Genomic DNA, 19,644 nt, shown 5'->3' on the forward strand with positions numbered 1-19,644 from the left:
TGCAATTACCTTGCCATCTTGCATTAATACTGCACCAAGCCCAATATGAGATGCGTCACAATATACCGTATACGATCCTGAACCTGTGGGTAATACCAATACTGGCGCCGTAGTCAAAGCGGTCTTGAGCTTCTTAAAGCTCAACTCACACTCGTCTGACCATCTGAATGGGACACCTTTCTATGTCAATTTGGTCAATGGGCTTGCTATAGATGAAAACCCTTCCACGAAGCGATGATAATAACCTGCTAAACCCAAGAAACTCCGGATCTCTGTAACTGAAGTAGGTCTAGGCCAATTCTGAACAGCCTCAATCTTCTTAGGATCCACCTTTATGCCTTCTGCCGATACAACATGCCCCAAAAAGGTAACTGAGTCTAACCAAAACTCACATTTTGTAAACTTGGCATATAACTGATTATTCTTCAAAGTGTGAAGCACACTTTGAAGATGCTGCTCATGCTCCTCTCGACTGCTGGAGTAAATCAAGATATCATCAATGAATACAATAACAAAAGAATCCAAATAAAGCTTGAACACCCGATTCATCAAATCCATAAATGCTGCTGGAGCATTTGTCAACCCAAATGACATCACTAGGAACTCGTAATGCCCATACCGAGTCTGAAAAGCTATCTTTGGGACATCAGATGCCCTAATCTTCAACTGATGGTAACCAGATCTCAAATCAACCTTCGAAAATACCTTGGCACCCTGAAGCTGATCAAATAAGTCATCAATTCTTGGCAGCGGGTATTTGTTTTTGATAGTGGCCTTGTTCAACTGCCGATAATCTATACACATCCGCATAGACCCATCTTTCTTCTTTACAAATAATACTGGTGCACCCCAGGGCGAGACACTGGGTCTAATGAATCCCTGATCAAACAAGTCTTGTAACTGCTCTTTCAATTCTTTCAACTCTGGCGGGGCCATACGGTATAGTGGAATAGAAATGGGTTGAGTTCCCAGAGCCAAATCAATACAGAAGTCAATATCACTGTCGGGTGGCATCCCCGACAGATCTGCAGGAAGTACTTCTGAAAATTCACGAACAACTAGTACTAAGTCCATAAAAGGGACATCCGCACTAGGATCACGAATATAAGCCAGATAGGCTAGACACCCTTTCTCTACCATACGCCGAGCTTTCATATAAGAAATAACCCTGCTGGCAGAATGGCCAGGAGTTCCTTTCCACTCTAACCGAGGTAACCCCGGCATAGCTAGGGTCACTGTCTTGGAATGACAGTCCAATATAGCATGATAAGGAGACAGCCAATCCATACCCAAGATGACATCAAAATCTACCATATCAAGAAGTAGAAGATCCACACTAGTCTCAAGATTACCAATAGTAACCACACACGAACGATAGACATGATCTACTACAACAGAGTCTCCCACCGATGTAGATACACACACAGATGCACTCAGAGAATCACATGTCATAACCAAATATGAAGCAAAATAGGAGGACACATAGGAATAAGTAGATCCTGGATCAAATAGAACTGAAACATCTCTATGGCAAACTGGAATAATACCTGTGATCACAGCATGAGATGACTCGGCTTCAGGCCTAGCTGGAAAAGCATAAAATCGGGGCTGGGCCCCACCACTCTGAACTGCATCTCTGGGACGGCCTCTAACTGACTGACCTCTACCTCTAATGGCCTGACCTCCACCTCTAATGTCCTGACCTCCACCTATAGCTGTCTGACCCCTGCCTCTAGCTGGCTGAGCAGGCGGTGAAGCAACCGGTGCCGGTATGATGGCACGAGAATCCTGCCGAGATTTGTTACTCGCTAATTTAGGGCAATACCTCGTGATGTGACCAATGTTCCCACACTCATAACAACCATCCTGATATCATGGCTGCTGAAGCTGAAGCTGACCCAAGTGGGCCAAATAATGACTGTAGTAACTCTGGAGTGGTGGTGCACTGATAGGAGTTGGATGTGCATTGAATACTGGCTGCCCAAAGTAAGGCATAGTAGGACCGTGACTCCCTGAAGCACCGGGAGATGCATGAAGTGCTAAATGAAATGGTTTGGGAGGGTGACCCTTACCAAAATTACCCCTACCTCCAAACGAGGCACCATTGAAACCACCGAACTGACGAGGCCTCTTATCGGACCTCTGCCCTCTCTCCTGTGCAAGAACCATCTCGATCCTCCTGGCGACATTAGCAGCCGCCTGAAAAGAAATCTCACTTCCGGTTTCCTTGTCCATCTGAAGTCTGATAGGGTGAGTGAGTCCCTCAATAAACCTCCTTACTCTCTCCCCCTCCGTAGGTAGTAAAAGGAGAGCATGCCGGGCCAAATCCACAAAACGGGACTCATACTAAGTAACAATCATATTGCCATGCTGTAGACGCTCAAATTGCTTGCGGAATTCCTCTCTTAGTGTGATAGAGAGGAACTTCTCCAGAAATAGCTGAGAGAACTGCTCCCAGGTAAGTTCAGGTGATCCGACTGGTCGGAACAATGTATAATCTCTCCACCACCTCCTGGCAGAACCCGTTATCTGAAATACAGCAAAATCAACCCCATTGGTCTCAACTATACCCATGTTCTGCAGCACCTCGTGGCAGCGTTCAAGATAATCCTTTGGGTCCTTAGAAGGTGTACCACTGAAGTAAACTTGAAAGAGCTTAGTGAACTTATCCAGTCTCAAAAAGGCCTCAAAAGACATGGCGGGCCTATCATCAGTCTGTGTTGCAACAACTGGCTGAACTACCCCAACTGGCGGGGCTGCTGGAGCCTGATTCTGGGGAGCCATCTGCTCCGGAGCGGGAGTAGTGGGAGTTTGTGCTCCTTCCCCAGCCTGTGAGACGGCTAGTGCCACTGGAAATGTACCATTCTGGGCCACACCCTCCATAAGACTCACTAGTCGGACTAGAGCGTCCTGAAGTACTGGAGTGGCTATGAATTCTTCCAGGACCTGAACTAGTCCACCTGAGGTTTTACAACAGGTTCAGCTGCTCGAGCTCTGGACTGAGCTCTACCTCTGCCTCTGCCTCGGCCTCTAGCACGACCTTGACCTCTACCCCTGGCCATAGTTGCCACCAGGGGTTCTGGTCCCTGTCCATCGGTAGAGGTATTACGTGTTTTCACCATCTGCGAGAGAATAAGAGTAGAATGGTTCAATCATTGATGATAGAATAAAATTGCACGACAGAATAAGAAAGAAGTGATATTGTTCCTAAACTTCATAGCCTCTGAGAGATAAGTACACACGTCTCCGTACCGATCCTTCAGACTCTACTAAGCTTTCTCGTGACTCGTGAGACCTATGTAACCTAGTGCTCTAATGCCAACTGTCACGACCCAAAATTTCCACCTTCGGACCGTGATGGCACCTAACATTTCACTTGCTAGGCAAGCCAACGTTAGAATAATATTAACCAATTTTTAAACAATTTTTAAATTTATTAATAATCCAAGAACAAATGTGGAAGCAAGATTGAAATATAGTGAATAATCCATAAAAACAACGGTGTCTAAATACCATCCCAGAATTGGTGTCACAAGTGCACGAGCTTCTAGAATAAATACAAATAAAAGGTCTGAATAAAGTAAATCTCTTTGGAAATAAACACACAGCCAAATTTAAATAGACGGGGACTTCAGAACTGCAGATGCCATGCGGTTATACCACAAATCTCCTCTGGTCGCTAAAATCCGAACAAGTCTATGGTACGCCGTTGGGACAAACTCCAAAATCTGCACAAGAAGTGCAGAGTGTAGTAGCAGTACAACCGACCCCATGTACTGGTAAGTGCTGAGCCTAACCTCGACGAAGTAGTGACGAGCCTAACTTACATTAACCTGTACGCAGTATTAATAACAACCAAAAATAATAGAATAAATCAAGTAACACATGTATAATAATTGAAGCCAACTCAGCAGTCATAATCCATTATTATTTCAACCAATTCTGTTGCAGTGTGCAACCCGCTCTCACAATATATTCACATTCAATTCTGTTGCAGTGTGCAACCCGCTCTCATAATATATTCACTTTCAATTATGTTGCGGCGTGCAACCTGCTCCTTCAATATATTCATTTTAATCAAATATGTTGCGGCGTACAACCCGATCCTCCAATATGGACTTTTAATAAGTCTGTTGCGGCGTGCAACCCGATCCTCCAATATTGACTTTTTAATAAGTCTGTTGCGGCATGCAACCCGATTCACAATATTGACTTTTAATAAGTTTGTTGCGACGTGCAACCCGATCCATAATATTGACTCTTAATAAGTCTGTTGCGACGTGCAACACGATCCTCCAATATATTCATTATCATCAATCGGCGTGCAACCCGCTCCTCCAACATATTCATTCACAAATTCTTATAGAAGAAATTTTCCCAATAAATGTAACAATTCATATAAAATTATAAGACAACAAGCATACAATAATTATGATTTAATTATGAAGCAAACAATGACAAATAGCAAATTATTATGGAAATCATGGAGAAAATAAGCAGTTTAACATTTAATATGCTAAATATCAAAAAAATAATTAAGGTACACAATTCAAATAGAATGTAACAATTAATACAGGAATTCAAGAATCAATATTTGACAAAGAATAAGAGAGAAACAATTATTATAATAATTAATTTATGATTAAAAATAATTTATGATTTTTCAAGTAAGCAGGCAAACAATTAATTTGATGACGTATTGACACTCGTCACCTCGCCTATACGTCGTTCACATGCAATTCACATAACAAATAATTTAAGGGTTCTATTCCCTCAAGTCAAGGTTAACCACGATACTTGCCTTGCTTTGCAAATTCCAATCAATTATTCGACCACAGCTTATCCTTTTAAATTTGCCTCTGAAAGCTTCAAATCTATTCACAAACAATTCGATATATTCAATACGAATCATAGGAATTAATTCCATATGAATTTACAAATTTTCCGAATAAAAATCTAAAATTCATTATTATATTTGACAGTGAGACCCACATCTCAAATCCCAGGAAAACTCACGAAATCCGGACACCCGTTCCGATACGAGTTCAACCATACCAAATTTGTCCAATTCCGATATCAAATGGACCTTCAAATCTTAATTTTTTATTTTTGGAAGATTTTATAAAAATCTAATTTTTCTTCCATAAATTCATAGATTCATGATATAAATGAGTATGAAATCATGAAATATAATTAATATAGGATAAGGAATATTTACCCCAATTTTTTCCCGTGAACATCGCCCAAAAATCGCCTTACCCGAGCTCAAAAATGGAAATGGGTTGAAAATGGGATGAATCCCATTTTCCAGAACTTAAGTTCTGTTTCTGGGATTTTTACCCTTCGCGAACGCGGTCAGTGCCTCGCGTTCGCGAAGCAAAAAGTTGTGCTGTCCATTTTTACACTTCGCGAATGTTAGGGCTCCCTCGCGAACGCGATGCTTGCCTGGCTTGGCCTTCGCAAATGCGAGATGCCCTTCACGAACGTGAAGGCTAATTTTCCTGTCCGGTCTCTTTCCCTTCACGAACGTGGAGGTTCGATCGCAAATGCGAAGCTTTGCACCTCGACCCTTCGCGAACATGGTCGCTATGTTGCCAACGCGAAGCACAAAGCGTGCCAGCCCCAATTTGCTCTTCGCGAACGCGAAGAAGAACACACCAGAAGCCTGAAATCTGGAGAAAACCAGATTTCTTAAGTCCAAAATAATCCCGTAGCCTATCTGAAACTCACCCAAGCCCTCGGGGTTCCAAACCAAACATGCACACAAGTCTTAACACATCATAAGAACTTGCTCGCGTGATCAAATCACCAAAATAATACCTGGAACTACGAATCGAACACCAAATCAAATAAAGTTTTCAAGAAAACTTTAAAACTTATATTTTTACAACCGAACGTCCGAATCACGTCAAATCAACTCCGATTCTCACCAATTTCGGCAGACACATCATAAATATTATAGTGAACCTATACCGGGCTCCGGAACCAAAATAAGGACCCGAGATCAATAAATCCAACATCAGTAATTTCTTAGAAATCATTAAGCTTTCAAGCTTTTAATTTTTTATCAAAATTCCATATCTCGAGCTACGGACCTCGGAATTCAATTTCGGGCATACGTCCAAGTCCCAAATTATGATACGGACCTACCGAAATTGTCAAAATACTGATCTGGATCCGTTTGCTCAAAATGTTGACCAAAGTCAACTCAGTTGAGTTTTAAAGCTCTATTTCACATCTTAATTTATTTTTCACATGAAAACTTTTCAAAAAATTTTACGGACTGCACACGCAAGTCGAGGAATGATAAATGATGCTTTTCAAGGTCTTAGAATAGAGAATTACTTATTAAATTTAAAGATGACATTTTGGGTCATTACAGTTATATAAAATTTGTATTTAAGTTATCAATACTGTAATGACCCAAACGGTCATTTTGACTTTTAGAACCCCGTTCCCCTAAATAAAACTCCTTGTATGTGCTTTTATTAAGTTATGACTTGCGGGGATGGTTGGTTCGGGATTTGAAAGTGTTTGGGTTAAAATCGGAAGACTTGGTTCCTTAAGTTGGCCTTAAAATGCTAGGTTTGACTTCGATCAACATTTTTAGAAAATGACCCCGGAATAGAATTTTGATGATTCCAACAGTTCCTTATGATGATTTTTGACTTAGAAGCGTGTTCGGAATTTTGTTTGGAAGTCTGTAGTTAAATTAGGCTTGAAATGGCTAAAATAGGAATTTAAGTTTGTAAGTTTGACCGGGAAGTTGACTTTTTGATATCGGAGTCGGAAACTAGTTCCGAAAATTTTCATAGCTTCGTTATATCATCTATGACTTGTGTGCAAAATTTGAGGTCAATCGGACTTGATTTAATAGGTTTCGGCATCGAATGTAGAAGTTGGAAATTTTAAGTTTCATTAAGCTTGAGTTGGAGTATGATTCATGATTTTAGCGTTGTTTGATCTGATTTGAGGTTTCAACTAAGTCCGTATGATGTTTTAGGACTTGTTGGTGTATTTGGTTGAGGTCCTGAGGGACTCGGGTGAGTTTCGGGCGGCTAACAGATCATTTTTGGCCTTTGGAAAATAGCTGATAGCTATTGGTATTTTTCTTCTGGTTTCCTTATACGCGATCGCATAAGTTCATCCGCGATCGCATAAGCTAATTTGGGGCAGAGGTTACTTTGTTCTATGCGATCGCGTAGGCTTGTTTGAGGCAGTGATGATTTTGTTCTTCGCGATCGCGCGAAGAGAGCCGTGATCGCGTAGCTATGGGAGTTTGTTATTCGCGAATGCGTGAAGAAGGTCATGTTCGCATAGAGTAAGTGGAGCAGAAGTGGAGGTCACGCGTTTGTGCTTCGCGATCGCGTGGATGAGTTTGCGATCGCGTAGGCATGTGAGTTTGAGCTTCGCGATCGCGTGGACAAGTCCGCGATCGCTTAGGGTTAATTTGGACAGTAGAAAAATTGTGGTTCGCGATCGTGTGAGATGGTTCGCGATCGCATAGAGGAAGATTTTCATCCAACGCATTTCATTCAACTTTGGACAGTAGTACGATGCTTCAAAAGAGTCATTCAATGGAAAAGTCAATCACCTTCGAAGATACCAAATTTCGCTTATCATTTGTAGAGATAATTTCTTGAAATGTTTGGAGATGTGGTAAATACTCTCATCAATGTCTTTACTTGTTCTAATATTTCTTTCTTTTTTCAATTGTTCCTACATTTCTTGAATGGGGAACAGACTGCTGGTCAAAATTTATTAGTAGATTTTACCTCATATGGTTCTCGCGGTCCTCTATTTGATTGAATTTGGAAAGGAAAATGCTTATTGAAAGAGGTGTGGAGAGAAAATAGGAAAAGGATGTAACAAATCCCCTAATTTAAGGCATTATTAATGGATTGTATATAATTTGTACGTAATCCTTATTTAGGGCGGGTAATATACAAAATTAGAAAAAATTTGGTAAATAAGTTTCAAATATTGTATAGGAAGAGAAAAATTTCTTTATTAATTAATTAATTCTTGAGTGGTGATTGGATATTTCCAAAAGTTAATAAAAAGTTTGTTAACGTACTCTCTTGTTTTTAGGATCAACTAAAATCTTTGAATTCCAAATATAATAAGCTGAATACAATTCAAATTCCATGTATACTTTTTGGAGAGAGTAAAATTGGAGGAATTGAATTTGTTCCATTTTAATTGCTAATAATATCCCTGGATGATCCATTGAAACCTTTACAGAAGCATAAAATTGGGAAAATGCATAAGTACCCCCAACCTATTATCAAAGTTTCAACTACACATTTTATAGTATTAGTTTTTATGTACGTGCGTTGCACGTAAATCTTAATTCGATTATTTATATGAAATAAAATTATTATAAAGCAGTTGACTTAGTACAAAACCTTATTCCATGGGAATTTTTGTCTTCCACAAATACATATTTGTTTATGAGCAAAGTGCCAACAATGTTTCGTAGTGAACCAGTCAGTTAATATTACAGAGAACAAATAACTAATTTATCATCCATTTAAGAAACAATTCACTTTTAAAATGACACATATAATAGCATGTCAATATTAAGTTAATATGTAAATATAGATATATAGATTATAAAGTGGTTTAGGATCTTTTTCTTTTTAATTTATTTTACTTTTCTTGATTGAGGGTATGAAAAGTTCCCGTTCCTCTTTTATTTTTTTCTCTATTTATAAATTACTTTCGAACGTACTCAAAATGATGTCCTTCATTTTCTAGTGCGGAGAAGTGAATTTGGAAAAAAAGGTACAATTGGTGGGGTTTGGATTCCTCCAGTGAATAAAACTTTGTATTTCTCAACATACATTTAGATGGAATGAAAGCCACATATCCCCTTGATAATTTAATGGCCTGATTGGGATTTGCTCCAGTAAAGGTCAATATCCTTTGTGATATAGCCTTATTTTATTAATAGTATTTGATTTGAGATTTTCCTAGTGAATTTTCATTACTTTGTGGTGGGTTATCTAATTTTCTAATCTAAGGAAAAATAATTATCCTTATTTGTCATGATCAATGGTAGGAAAATCATATATTGATGCATTTTAAATATTATATAAAGACGTGTTAGTTCCTCTTTCTACACTAACCCAATATTGTAATACTATCATAAAAAACGCTAAAAGGAATAATCTATATAAATATATAAAAGAGGGACAAGAGATGATGGAGTGACAACTCTCTAAAGTTAGGATTACAATTTATCTGTTCTCTCATTTTTTTTCGGACTGTTTTCCTGAATTTCTCCTTATTTTCTCTTATTCTTTAGTTAAGTGGAATATCTTTTTTCCACCGTGACAACTAATCGAGTAGTTTTTCCAAGCGTTTTGCTTTCCACCGTTTTCAAACTGTTACAACTTCTCCAAACATTTTTTTATCTAATAAAGTTTTCATAAAATTAATAAGGAATAATAGTATCCAAACAATGGAGGCCGTCCAATTCGGGCGTGACATGGCCTGATCTTCTGTTATTGGGGCGACAATGATTTTGTGGATGCATCTCCAGCTTTCTTCATACCAACAGTTGTAGAAGTAGACGGTGAAGGAACACCAGATTTGCAATCTGAAACAAGAAACCCAACCTTGCTTCTATTGTTTGCCGTTTGTATTGGGTGCCCAATGAAGGCTCGCTTTCTGGCCAAAATGATCAACAAAGTGAGCATAAAAGGGACTGATTATTGGCATCAACAAAGTTGGGCTTTATTAAAATTTAACTTTGGGTAAAAATTTAAGACAATGACGGGGTACTTCGCTATTAAACATTGAATATGTCTTGCCCTTCCTTTTGATCCATTTTGATAATCTGATAAAATTCTAATAATTTTCTTATGTTGTAGGCATCAACAGTGTTGCTTTTGTTCTATTCTGTTCAAAATTTTATTCCATTATTTGATTTGCACTTTTTTCCTACCTGTTGTAATACGCATAATGATATCTGATCTGCAATACGAAATTTTTGTGGATCTATTCTTTCCATCGGAATTTATTTATTACTATGACACAAAGGCAAAGAAACGCAATGGAAAAAAGAGATTCATATTGCGCGTTCATGTCGGAAAGGCTGGCTCTTTCGAGGTATTTTTTCCCTTTTTCCTCTTTTTGAGTTGGGTCACCACTCATTTAACGTTGGTTGGAATTTTGCTGCTGATTTTCTTGCAACTAATTGAAAAGAAAGCACTTTGTTTTCTAGATTTGACGTTTAGTGTTGAGATTAGATTTTAACAAAATCTATGCAAGGAATTTTGTTTTTTTGATAAGTAAATCTGGGTTATTCGCAAGCTTGAACTATGTTAGACGCTATTTATTCATTAATATATGAGTAAAAGGAAATTGTTTGCTCCATTCTGATTTTTAGTTCGCTGGTACTATCTTTTTGGTTATGTTGTTATTATTATTTTATTGTCGCATTTCATCTTCTTGTGCCGAGAGTCTATCGCAAACGTCCTTTCTACCCTAAGGTAGGGATAAAGTATGCGTATACACCACTTATGAGATTATACTGAGTTATTGTTGTTGTATTATGAGATAACAAAAGTTTTTTTTTGGTTTGACGTTTAGTGTAGAGATTGATAATGTTGTATACTCATTTTACTGTGGTTTTTGAGAAATTATGGCCATGTGAATGAATGGTACAAAAACAGGGAAAATGCTCCCACGGAGTAGGAGTTTGGGGGTCCATTAGAGCTTTATGGACATGTATTCTCTCAACACATTCGTATAAGACAATTGGGTGGGCCATTTACCTCTCAAGGAATGATTTCCCACTTTTTATTACCTTACAAAGGATATTGTGAAAATGTAATTCTTGGAGAATCAAATTCAAAAGGAATTTAAATGACTGGGAATTGGATAGAAATTTAGAGTTTTCTAGCATTCTCTCCTCATTCCAAGGTTGCAGTAAGATCATGCTACTCCATATCCTAACGATGCCAACCAACTTACTCATGGACGTGGAAACAAATCTGGAAGTCTAAGACACCTGTTAAATTGAGGTATTTTATGTGGTTAGTAATTTAAAAAGTTTTTATGCAACTAAAGAACATGAAGTTTTTTCATAGAAGTGACTGTATACAAAAACCTCACAAATGCGAATTTGAGTATTTGAAAGTTTACCAAGTATATTGGAGAACCCATCTATATAAAAGAGGCTTACCATATTATTCATGTAAAGAATGACTGCGGATATATTTGTATATGTACAAATAATATGTTATTACATTTACGGATTTTGAATTATATTATTTCAAATAAATAATTTTAAATGTCATGAATTTGTATATGTCATTGTTAACACCGAATGAAAAAGGTGCAAATTTAATGTAATTATTTTTCTTTTTTTATTTCACATACCTTCTTTGTTTTAGAACTTAAATAAGAATATAAAACTATAATAATAATTATTAAGGTTGGGGAATAGAAAGAAGATAAAATCTTCCAAGAGTAACATCTAATTTTTTAAATTATAAAAATTAAAAAATTATTTAATTATATTTTAAAATTCATTAACAACTGCGCGTAGCGTGGGAAAATTAACTAGTGATGAACTAATTAATGTGCTATAAAATATGGATGCCGATAGCCTCCAGTAATATAAAGCTCCCTACGATCGCATCTCTTCTCCTCCACCCATCTAAATAATTTCTCTTTCAGACATAGGAAAAAATTGATTAAATATTATTGATGTATCTAAACAGTTAATAAATTGTCACAATCCCAAATTTTCCTCTGTAGGATGTCATGATGGCGCCTAATCTCTAAGACTAGGTAAGCCTATCAATGCAGAATAACAATAAAAATATGAAATAAATAAATTTGCAAACTCGCATAATTATAGCTCCAAAAACCCGGTAGAAATAAGTCACAAGCTTCTAAGAATTTATCCTCAATGTATCTATATATCAGGGTCTAAGGAAAAATAAGGAAGCAACATAATAATGATAGAAGAGGATTTCGGAGTCTGCGGACGCTGACAGATATACCGCGAAATCTCCGTACACAAGTAGCTCACTGATGTTTCGACTAGTAGGATGTACCTGGATTTTCACAAAAAGATGTACAGAAGCATAGTATGAGTACACCACAGCCATATCCAGTAAGTGTCAAGCCTAACCTCGGTAGAGTAGTGACGAGGTCAGGTCAGGCCCTACTAGAATAATAAAAGACATGGTGACATGTTTAACAATATAATAACAATAAATCACAATGGAAGTGAATCAAGCAAGTAGTATGTCACCATTAAATTGCACATAATAAGGGCAAATAATACCTCGTGGAAAGAAAAATAGAAATTTACAACTTTAAGAAAAATCACGATAATAATCAAAGGCAACTGCGGCCACAAATAAATATCAACAAGGGCACTCCCGAGGTACCACTTTGTAGTCCCAAATCATAAATAAATTCACAATAACTCATTTCCTTATATCACCGCGAGAGCCTTCACATTTAATTTTAAAGAAAATATTTTTTCCGAAATAGCATCCCGCGTTTTAGCCACCCTTATCACACCGCATGGCTTCTAGTAGTTCCTTTACTAGCCACGCGTATCAAGCCACCCTTATCTCACCGTATGCGTTTCAACACCCAGACCTTATACCATCACATGCGTATCAATATCACAATATATCATAATCTGCACCTCAAGTGCTCAAATATTTCAATTTGCCAAAATAAACAATATCAACAATATTTTTCACAACAGAGAGCTCACAACTCAATCACAATGGGTACAAAAATATCACAAAAATATTCGGGAATAAATAACTCAACAAAAATAATATTTCAAAATTTTTAATACGTTGCCTCAATACCAAATTAAAAATATCAAATACTTCATATTAATAATATTTAAATTAAAGGAAACTAATGCACAGAATCAAAGAAACCAAGTTTCAACTAAATAGGTAAAATAATTAGCAGGAAAAGGTCAAGCAAATTTAAAATATAAAAATTAATCAATGATGAAGAATATACAAGATAAAATAATTTAATTAGTTTGAAACAGTGATCTACAAAAATTCAAAGACATAATATTCCATATTTAGCCCGTGTACACACTCGTCACCTCGTGTACACGACTTTCATTACATTACAATTATCACATCAATACCAATCCTAGGGAAAATTTCTCTCACATAAGGGTAAACAAGTCACTTACCTCGACTTGCTCCAATTTAATCCACTAGTAGGCCTTTTCCTCGATTATCCAACTCTAAATGGCTCGAATCTAGCCAAAATAATTCGATACAGTCAACAAAAATTATAGGAATCAATTTCAAAAGAAAATACTATATTTTTCAATAAAAATCTGAAATTAACTCAAAAAGCGGGCCCACATCTCGAAATCTGGCGAAACTCACAAAATCCGATAAACCATTCAGTTACGAGTCCAACCATACCAGTTTCACTCAAATCCGACTTCGAATCGATACCGAAATCTCAAAAATTCATTTCTATGAGATTTCTAAAATTTTCCTAAATTTCAATCTCAAAACACTAATTAAATGGTGAAAACAATGATATATATTTGTGTATATTGACCAAATCCGAGTAGAATCACTTACCCCCAATGTTTTTCCTTGAAAATCTCTCAAAATCGCCTCTCCCCAAGCTAAAATTTGTCAAAAATGGAAAATGGGACGAAGTCCCCTGCTTTATAACTTATTCTGTCCAGGTGGCCCTCGGTCCTGCCTCGATCCTGGCCCTCGATCATGGCCTCGTTCCTGACCCTCGATCATGGCTTGGATCATGGCCCTCGATCTTGGGCTTCGATCCTGGCCCTCGATCATTGCCTCGATCCTGGCCCTCGATTATTGCCTCGATCCTGGCCCTCGATCATGGCTTCGATCATGACCCTAGATACAGGGCCTCGATCCCGACCCTCGATTCTGGGCTCCGATCTTGGGCTCGATTTCTGCCCCCCGAATTTTGAGCAGAAGAAAATTGCACCAGTTGTTTTAGTCCAACCTTTGATCTGTTAACCATCCGAAACTCACCCGAGGCCCTCGGGACCTCAACCAAATAGACCAACAAGTCCTAAAACATATTACGAACTTATTTGAAACCTCAAATCATATAAAACGACGCTAAAACCACGAATCACACCCCAATTCAAACTTAATGAAACTTAAGAATTTCCAATTTCTACATTCCATGCCGAAACCTATCAAATCAAGTCTGATTGACCTAAAATTTTACACACAAGTCATAAATGACATAACGGAGCTTTAAAAATTTTCAGAACTGGATTCTGACCCCGATATCAAAAAGTCAACTCCCGGGTCAAACTTCCAAACTTAAATTTCTATTTTAGCCATTTCAAGCCTAATTTAACTACGGACTTCAAAATAAAATTTCGAACACGCTCCTAAGTCCAAAATCACCATACGGAGCTGTTGGGATCATCAAAATTCTATTCCGGGGTCGTTTATACATAAGTCGACATCCGGTCACTATTTGAACTTATGCTTTAAAACTTGGAACTAATTGTTCCAATTCTTTCCAAAACCTCACCGGACCCGAACCGACTACCCCGATAAGTTACATAACAGTTTTAAAGCACAGAATGAATAGTAAATAAGGGAACATGGCTACAACTTTTAAAATGATATATATATATATATATATATATATATATATATATTATGAGATTAATACAAGAGGGTGTAAATTTCTTTTAACAATTAATTAATTTATACAAAAATTCAAGTATATGATATTTCAATCTTTTACTATTTTCCCTAACATTTCACCGTATAGTTCAAATACTTTAATTAAATAAAGATTACAATTAACACACGAAATTCATGATTTGAGTCCTAAACTACCCGGACTTTAGTATAAATAATAGCTACGCACGGACTCTCGTTACTTCATGCATATGTAGCCCCCACAATTAGCAATAATTATTAATTTAAATCATCTATGGGGTAATTTTCTCCTTACAAGGTTAGGCAAGAGACTTACCTCGACTTGCTCCAATTTAATCCAGTAGTAGGCTATTTCCTCGATTATCCAACTCTGAATGGCTTGAATCTAGCCAAAATAATTCGATACAGTCACCAACAATTATAGGAATTAATTTCATAAGAAAATACTATATTTTTCAATAAAAATCCGAAATTAACTCAAATATCATCCGTGGGGCCCATTTTAAAAGTTATAGCCATGTTCCCTTGTTTACTGTTCATTCTGTGCTTTATAACTATTATGTAACTTGTCGGGGTAGTGGGTTCGGGTCCGGTGAGGTTTTGGAATGAATTGGAACAATTAGTTTCAAGTTTTAAAGCTTAAGTTTAAATAGTGACCAGATATCGACTTATGTGTAAACGACCCCGGAATAGAATTTTGATGATTCCAACAGCTCCGTATAGTGATTTTGGACTTAGGAGCGTGTTCGAAATTTTATTTGGAAGTCCATAGTTAAATTAGGCTTGAAATGGCTAAAATAGGAATTTAAGTTTGGAAGTTTGACCGGGGAGTTGACTTTTTGATATCGGAGTCGGAACCCAGTTCCAAAACATTTCATAGCTCTACTATGTCATTTATGACCTGTGTGCAAAATTTGAGGTCAATTGGACTTGATTTGATAGGTTTCGGCATCGAATGTAGAAGTTGGAAATTTTAAGTTTCATTAAGCTTGAATTAGAGTATGATTCGTGGTTTTAAAATTGTTTGATGTGATTTGAGGTTTCGACTAAGTTTGTATGATATTTTAGGACTTTTTGATATTTTTGGTTGAGGTCCCGAGGGACTCAGGTAAGTTTCGGACGGCTAACGGATCATTTTTGGACTTTGGGAGATAGCTGATAGGTGCTGGTATTTTTCTTCTGGTTTCCTTATACGCGATCGCATAGGTTCATCCGCGATCGCGTAAGCTAATTTGGGGCAGAGGCGACTTTATTCTATGCGATCGCGTGAAGAGGGCCGCGATCGCGTAGCTGTGGAAGTTTGTGTCACGACCCGAAAATTTTCACCATCCGGACCGTGATGGTGCCTAACATTTCACTTGCTAGGCAAGCCAAAATCATTTACCAATTTCTTATTTGCATTCAGTAATTAACATTAATCAACTGCAATGAAATATAACAAGTGCAGAATATCATAAATCTGTATTAACTACTACCACCCGGATCTAGAGTCACAATTCACGAGCATTCTAGAATTTACAACAAGTAATAGTCTGAAAGAAATACAACCATCTGAACGAAAGAAAACAGTAAGACATAAAGGATAGACGGGGAATTCAAGGTCTGTGAACGCCGACAGATCTACCTTGAGTCTCCGGACAGCGGACCAGCAACAAATTTTGATCAACCTGAGCCGGTATCAAAATCTGCATAAAAAGTGCAGAGTGCAGCATCAGTACAACCGACCCCATGTACTGGTAAGTGTCGAGCCTAACCTTGACGAAGTAGTGACAATGCTAAGTCAAGGCACCTACAATCAACCTGTACAATTTAACAGTGTATATGCAAATAACAGGAATGAAGAACTAAACAGGAAATGTCTAGAGGGGAAACATACCGAGGGGAATACAAGATAAAGAACTACAACAAAATGATCACCGGAGTAGTCAATATACCATGAATCAACAGGAATAGTGAATACAGTAAAGAAAAATGCACGACATCTTTTACTCTCAATCTCACCATAAAATTAATAGAGACGGCACGACATCACCCTTCGTGCTTTTACTCTCATATCATGGCACGACATCACCCTTCGTGCATTAACACTCACAATATGGCACGGCATCACCCTTCATGCAATAACACTCACAATATGGAATGACATCACCCTACGTGCATTAACACTCACCCTTACCATAATGCAATGCATAAATAACAACAGGGAGGTAGAATAACAAGTACAAACCTTACTTAAACATTTGGTTCCATAATATCAATCTCAACTTGAAATAAAAACTCAATTATCACCAGAAAATTCTGTGAACATGATAAGAACGATAATTTGAACAACACTAGTATAACACGTAGCAATTTGGCATAGGAATGAGACAATATTAGAAAAACAGAGAAACATGCTAAAAAAAAAAGTAAATTGGCGGCGCATAGGTACTCGTCACCTCATATATATGTTGCTCACATGAATTTCACTTAGCAAATAATCTAAAGTTCCTAATTTCCTCAAGTCAGGGTTAGACACAATACTTACCTCGCTCCAAAGGCCTCTTAATTCTCAATCACAACTTTTCCTTTGCAATTCACCTCCAAACCACTCGTATCTATTCAAAAATGACTCAATAATATCAAATATTGTTAAAGGAATCAATTATATTGTATAAGTTAAATTTTCCAATTTTTCCCCCAAAAATTGAAAAATCTACTCCAGACCCGCTTGGTCAAAACCTGAGGTTCAGACCAAAATCTTTTTACCCATTCACCCCCCGAGCCCGAATATGTAATTAGTTTTGGAATCCGACCTCAAATTGAGGTCTAAATCCCCAATTCCCGAAATTCCTATTTTCTACCCTAACCCCTAATTCTACCATGAAACCTCTAGATTTTAGGTTGAAAATTCAAGAAATGTAATGGGTAATTGAAAGAAAATGGTTTAGCATCACTTACCATCACTTTGAGGAAGAAAATGCCTCTTGAAAATCGCCTCTACCCGTTTAGTTCTTGAAAAATATTGAAGAAATGGCTTAAACCCGTGTTTGATTCTGTTTTATGCACTGGGCGACAGTGTGGATCGCGTTCGCGAAGGGTACTGGTTGCCAAGCCTTTGCGTTCGCGAGATCCAGCTTGCGTTTGCAATGGTTACACCCCCTGGCCTTCGCGTTCGCGAGACGTTGCTCGCGTTCGCGATGAAGGAACGACCAACCCTCCCCCAGGTCCCCAAGTGCTTCGCGTTCGTGATGAGCAGGTCGCGTTCACGAAGGGTAAATCCCCCCATCACTTCGCGTTCGCGGCCAGGCCTTCACATTTGCAAAGAAGAATTCTCAGCCTAACTGTATTACTCTACGCGTTCGCGAGAGTACCTTCGCGAACGCGAAGAAGGACATGCCAAAACACAGATTCTGCAGGAAAAAAACCAGATTTCCAAAGTCCAAAACATCCCGTGGCCTATCCGAAACTCACCCGAGCCCTCGGGGCTCCAAACCAAACATGCACACAAGTCTAAAAACATCATATGAACTTGCTCGCAGGATCAAATAGCCAAAATAATACCTAGAACTACGAATTTAGCATCAAATCAAATGAAATTCACAAGAATACTTTAAAATCCATAACTTCTCAACTAGACGTCCGAATCACGTCAAATCAACTCCGTTTCTCACCAAATTTCACAGACAAGTCTTAAATATCATAATGAAATTGTACCGGGCTCCAGAATCAAAATACGGACCCGATACTAACAATGCCAAATATCAATCAATTCTTAAAAACAAATAATTTCCAAACTTTTAATTTTTATCAAAAATTCATATCTTGAGCTAGGGACCTCCGAATTCGATTCTGGGCATACGTCCAGGTCCCATAATTCGATACGGACCTACCGAGACCATCAAAGCACAGATCCAAGTCTGTTTACCAAAAATGATGATCGAAGTCAACTAAAATCAACTTTTAAGTAAAATTTCTTATTTTCATTAATTTTCAACATAAAAGCTTTCCGAAAATCTGCTCGGACTGCGCACGCAAATTGAGGAGGGTAAAAATGTGATTTTTAAGGCCTAAGAGTGCAGATTTGAGTTCTAAAATATAAGATGACCTTTTGGGTCATCACAGTTTGTTATTCGCGAACGCGTGAAGAAGGTCTCGTTCGCGTAGAGTAAGTGGAGCAAAAGTGGAGGTCACGCGTTTGTGCTTCACGATCGCGTGGATAAGTTCGCGATCGCATAGGCCTGTAAGTTTGAGCTTCGCGATCGCGTGGACAAGTCCGCGATCGCATAGGGTTAATTTGGGCTGTGTAAAAATTGTGCATCGCGATCGCGTGAGAAGGTTCATAATCGTGTAGAGCAAATGACTAGGCAGAGCCCATTTTCCATTTTTAACGATTTGGAGCTCGGATTGAGGCGATATTTGAGAGATTTTCAGAAAAAATAATGGGGTAAGTATTCTTAACTCAATATTGGTTAAATTACCTGAATGCATCACTGTTTTTATCATTTAATTGGTAAATTAAGTTGGAAAAGTTTGAAAACCATCTTGGATAAATTTGAGGATTCGAGGGCCGAATTATTATCGGAATTTAGTAATTTTGGTATGGGTATACTCGCGGTTGAATGGGCATTCATATTTCGTAATTTCCGCCAAATTCTGAGACGTGGGCCCCACGAACGAATTTTGAGTTAATTTTGGATTTTTATTTAAAATGTAGTATTTTCTTATGAAATTGATTCCTACAATTTTTGGTGACTGTATCGAATTATTTTGGCTAGATTTGAGCCTTTCAGAGTTGGATAATCGAGAAAAAGGCCTACTAGTGGATTAAATAGGAGCAAGTCGAGGTAAGTCTCTTGCTTAACCTCGTAAGGGGAAAATAACCCCATAGGTAATTTTAATTAATAATTGTTGCTAATTGTGGGGGCTACATACGCACGAAATGACGAGAGTCCGTGCGTAGCTACTATTTATG

General features: G+C 37.8%; 1 long non-coding RNA gene across 1 annotated transcript; it reads left to right on the top strand.

Annotated features, from left to right (window-relative positions):
• The first annotated feature begins 9,247 nt into the window (after nucleotides 1–9,247).
• LOC104108898 (uncharacterized) lies at nucleotides 9,248–10,879 on the top strand. Its single transcript, XR_689118.3, has 2 exons — nucleotides 9,248–10,116; nucleotides 10,683–10,879. It is a non-coding gene; the product is annotated as an uncharacterized lncRNA (long non-coding RNA).
• Nucleotides 10,880–19,644: the final 8,765 nt, after the last annotated feature.

The sequence above is a fragment of the Nicotiana tomentosiformis genome, chromosome 5, assembly GCF_000390325.3.
Source record: "Nicotiana tomentosiformis chromosome 5, ASM39032v3, whole genome shotgun sequence".
NCBI lineage: Eukaryota > Viridiplantae > Streptophyta > Magnoliopsida > Solanales > Solanaceae > Nicotiana > Nicotiana tomentosiformis.